The 4,843-nt window shown below is 48.6% G+C and overlaps 1 long non-coding RNA gene across 1 annotated transcript; it reads left to right on the forward strand.

Moving 5' to 3' along the window:
• Positions 1–340: 340 nt before the first annotated feature.
• LOC139030915 (uncharacterized) lies at positions 341–2,663 on the forward strand. Its single transcript, XR_011483356.1, has 2 exons — positions 341–1,385; positions 2,185–2,663. It is a non-coding gene; the product is annotated as an uncharacterized lncRNA (long non-coding RNA).
• Positions 2,664–4,843: the final 2,180 nt, after the last annotated feature.

A 4,843-nucleotide genomic window follows, 5' to 3' on the forward strand; every position in this document is an offset into this window, starting at 1 on the left:
GGATTTGGTATATGTTAATTCACAATGCCCTTTCCTCCAGAATTTAACTATAAGTTAATACACACCGGAAACCACGCGCAAACACGCTCGTTAATGGGCTTAGGTATTAGCGAGTCCTAACGATGCATACAAATGTGCTCTGCCTCTGTAGGCCCCTCAAGATTTATGGGCCTTGAGCTCTCTGAAGCTGTAAACAAGGAGGAAAAAAAGAGAAAGAGAGAGAGAGACTGGGGGTGGGGGGGAGAGACAGAGGCCTGACTCACCCCTTCAGATTCTGGGAGAGAAGTGATCTCTGCAAGTGGGTTCTTACCTATTTTCCTTTCCTTGCAAGCTCGCTGTGTGGGTTTTGAAATTGGTCTGGGGGTGGTGTTTGCGGCTGAATGCTGGTGTGCATGGGCAATATTTTGTTCGTGCGCTGGGGTAGGAGCATGCCAGCCTACTCCGAATTGCTGTTCCAGGGCCTGACTGTAACAGGCATTTGTGGATATATACCTGTGTGTGCACCATGCTAGGTGTGTGTGTGTGTGTGTGTGTGTGTGTGTGTGTGTGTGTGTGTACATGTGCACGTGTGACAAGCAGGCCTCCCTCTGGGCCAGGCTGCTGCTCCCCCACCCCCAAACCCGGTGAACAAATCTCTAACAACAATCATAATAACAATAAATAATAACAATAAAAACAGTAGTTAACAGTCCCTCCCTAGCAGGATAACAATAAAATGCAAGAGGAGATATTTTGAGGTGGGGACAGGAGAAGGAGTCAGGATCACAGCAATCCAGGGAGACAAGAAAGGAAGGAAGTTAGCTTCTTCCTATGCCCTTGTGGGGCTGGGTTTGGGAACCCCCTCCCCAGATAAGGTCCTCCCGCCAGAGGAGGAGAAGGCGAGCCTGCAGGCCGCTCTCTCCTGTCTTTCTTTCTCTGCTTTTGCTTTGTCTGATCGGGGAGGAACCCCACGTAAGAGGAGGGTTAGTAGCTCTGGGGATTCTTTGGAACCCCTGTTTTAAAAAGGAATTAAAGCATATAGGGTCAGGTCCTACAGGAGCAGAAAGGGAAGAGGTGATGATCACAGCCAGGGTCCAGGCCCAGCGAGTGAGCTGCCGAGGTGCCCGAGTTGGAGTTGTCCGAGAGGACCAGCCGCGGGCAGAGATCGACGCTGAAAAACGTTTATGGCCTTGTCGGAGAGAAGGGAGAGCGCGAGGCAAGACCAGGGAAGTTGCCTTCCTGGGGGTCTTAAGAAGAGAGAGTAAGAGAGGGGGACAGTGAGAGAGAGAAAGGAGGGTTTGAGGCACGCTGAATTTTCCTTTGCGGGCTTGGAGAGGAGAGGATTTCCATAAAGGAAGAGAAGAGCAGGGTCCCGGATACGTCCACGTCGGCCTCATTCTATGCAGGTACAATTTTCTGGTCATCTTATGAATTTATGTATTGGGGGGAGGATGGAATCAGAGGGGTAGAGATGAGACCTACGCTTTCTCGGGGGAGGAAGCCGTCCCACAGTTTCGGGTCTAACGAAATCCCATTTAAAAAATAATCGTATGCAAAAAAAAAAAAAAGAAAGAAAGAAAAAAGAAAAATGGAAGTACAAAAACAAATTAGTCAACTTTAAAAAGAGAAATGAGATAAAATGATCATAACAAGTGAGCGTGCAAACTTTAAAAAATTTTAAGTCACAAACCTTTTAAGGGGTTTGGATTCTTTTTTAACAGCCGGTGACCCATCTGGTCGGAAAAGAGATGGATAAACACTTTTCACTGAGTCACTTCTTTAAAGCCAGTGTAGACACACAAAGATTTGAAAGAGACCCTTGGGCGTCCTAGTATTTGAAAACCATGCGGAGTGGAGGACACTGCCATAACCGACCGGAAAAAATAACAATAAGAGGAGAGAACTGCGGTCGGTGGAAGCCCTGAGCGCGGAGAGAAGGCCCAGGTTTGGGTTCCAGGCAGCCGCCGCCGAGGCAGCTGCCCCGGGCGACGGAGCGCGGTGCCGGTCGGCACCAGCAGGCGACCCCGCTGGGTCTCAGCCTCCCCGGGTCGGCCTGCAGCCCTCTTCTCCCAGCCTCCGCGGCTCTCGTGGCTCTCTTGGCTTGGATGCCCGGTCGGTCCGGGGGCTTCCTTAGTGCGAGGATTTGGGGCCTAAGACTGGGGACAGTGACTCAAGCCGGACTCTGCTTCATTTTTTCTCCCCCAGGCCTCTCCACTTGCTCAAGCTCTCAGCCACCGGTCGGCTGACTTAGAAGGGGCTTCTGGGCTGCTCCCACCAACTCCTGCCTGATTTCCCAAAATCCAGCGACCTCCAGTCCTCTTTAGGGGAAATAGCACCACCCAGACACCTCGGCACTGTGTTCTCATCAGAAAACTTATGAAGAAGAAGAAGAAAGGCGGCTTCGAGTCCTGTTTACATCTCGGTCTACACATCCCTTGGCGGCTGGAGAGTTTATTTATATCTCCCACTATAACTCTCTCTGTTTGGAGACACTGGTGGCTCTATTGACAGACTGATGTCTAGAAAATATTGCTCTATCTCGAACCATACCTAAATGTGCTGTGGTTGTGTTTACAGATTTATGCTTGAGGAAAATATAATTATTTCCATTGTATTTGTGCATATACAGTAGTTGTAAGAGCAGATTTATATATAGGAAAATATACGACTCTCTTCTAGCCATCCAGCTTTATGGACATTTGATATCCTGACAGATTTACAGCTCTAAGCAGCTATATAGATAAATGTATATTGTTGGAATTATGTATCAGGAGATATATACTTATTGATTGTGATATAGAGTAGTTAGAGCACTCACTTAGAGCCATATATGGCTCTGGAGATATTTCTATATTATTATCACTATATATAGGCATATCTATTTATAACTACATAGTTATAAAAATAGACATAAGTAATTATAGTCCTATATGTACATGCTGCTATCTCGGGAGAGTTATGGACACTTGCGAATATAACTCTATAGAGATATCTGTATGTATATAAGGGTGTAATTATCTCATGATGTGTGTGTATTTGGGCTTAGGCCAGTCTATCTCTGTTGAGGAATATTTATACGCAGGGGCTGGGAGAGACTTGTTCAGGAAATGTTTTCAGAGGGCCAACAAAGCAGCTGTTTCTGGCCAACTAGGAAACCAGCTAGCAGAGTTCTTTACTTACGGAGGGATGGAGTTACAGGAGGGTAAACAGCATGGGAAAGGAGGCAAAAGGAGGGATGTTGGGGCTCAGCACGGATAGTCAGGGAGGAAAGAGGTAAACAGCGGGCACCCACTGAAAGTGGAACCAGGTTTGTGACAGGCTGGCATAGGTGGCACGGAAGGGGAGGCAGTGAACTGTCCTACCACCCAAATGGAGGTAGGATATCCTACCATCAGAGGAAGGGCCAGATCTTGAAGGGCCTTAGTTTTGGCTTTTGATGAACCAAAGATTGGCTACCACTCAGCCCCTTTCACACACCTGGTGCATTTCTCTTGAACCCTAATTTTGGGGTCTCTAAGGAATAGACTTTAGAGATGAAGACATAATTAGGAGGGATGGGGCAGGAAGTGGGGTACACTTTTGCCCCTGCTGCTCTCCAGTAATACGGCCAGGAAACCAAGGTAATGTGACCCCATAAAGCTTGCTTTAGCCTGGGCCTCCTATGCTCCTGAGGAATCTGGTGGATGGAGGGGTGAATTTTTCAGTATTGGCCCTATTCTGATAGGAGTTTGGGGAGGTCCTCCCCACCCTCCTTCTCTGAGGCCTGGACTTTTGGGGCCTAATTCTCCTCCCTTGGGCCACTTCTGATCTATTGGTCCCCAAATTGGGATTCTTGGGGGCCCTTTAGCTCCCTAATAGCCCTGCCTTGAACCTTTATGGGGAGAATTTGACCTTAATGAGGAGGAGACATGGAACTGAACCTCTGTCCCTCGCTTCTGCTCATCCACACGGCTCTCAGCAGCCCCTTCCAGATGTCACTGAGCCTAGGCTCCAAAATTCTTCTGCATTAACCATCCCCTGGGAAAAAAGACACCGTCAACCTCATTTCATTATTTTTTGAAAACCTGGGAGTTGCAGGCATGTTTGCTGAATGGTTTGCATGAAGGAGTTTCCTGGCTCTTAGTTTCAGCGGCCAGCAGGGCTTCCAAGATCTTTAGGATGCTAGAAGGGAGTGGTGATCCTTCGGCTGCGGTTAAAAGCCAAGCACCAGCCTCCACACACCCCTGCCCACTAGGTTGGAGCTCCAGAGCATGGACTCCCTCTGCCGCCTGGCACAGAGGGGTTGCCCAGTACATACTTGTAGTAAACTGAATGGCAACCAATTCAAAAGCTTTTGACAGAGGGAGTATCACCTTTCCCAGCCACTGGGCACCACAGGCTAGGGCATCTGGGTGCATGGATTCGAGCCTGGCTGGGAGATCACATGGTGGCTGGCCACAGTGAGCTCTGCTGGGGCCAGTGGTTAGTGCCAGGGCAAGAAAGTAGCTTCAGCCCTAAGGTGGGAGGTTAGGGACTAGAGTGAGGCACTTGGAGCCAGGAAATAGGGGAGGGGGCAAGTCAGGCTCTGCCCTCTGTCCTCAGTCTCCTGATTTTCCAGAATCCCAAATATATTAAAACTAAACCAGAGTCAAGACTTGGGCTGGACTAGAGCTGCCAGTGGGCCTGAGAGGCCCAAAGAGGAACCACCACCTGATCCATTAAGAAATATACAAATAAAATAAACATAAATCTGCTGGAGGCAGTTAGCCTGGCTGAGAAAATGCCACTATGCCTCAGCCCTGCTCTGTGGATGCTACCAAACTGCTCAGAATGAATGTTTAAAAAAATTAGAGGTGGGGCTTCCTGGGTGGCTCAGTGGTAAAGA

Source organism: Odocoileus virginianus, chromosome 24 (assembly GCF_023699985.2).
Source record: "Odocoileus virginianus isolate 20LAN1187 ecotype Illinois chromosome 24, Ovbor_1.2, whole genome shotgun sequence".
NCBI lineage: Eukaryota > Metazoa > Chordata > Mammalia > Artiodactyla > Cervidae > Odocoileus > Odocoileus virginianus.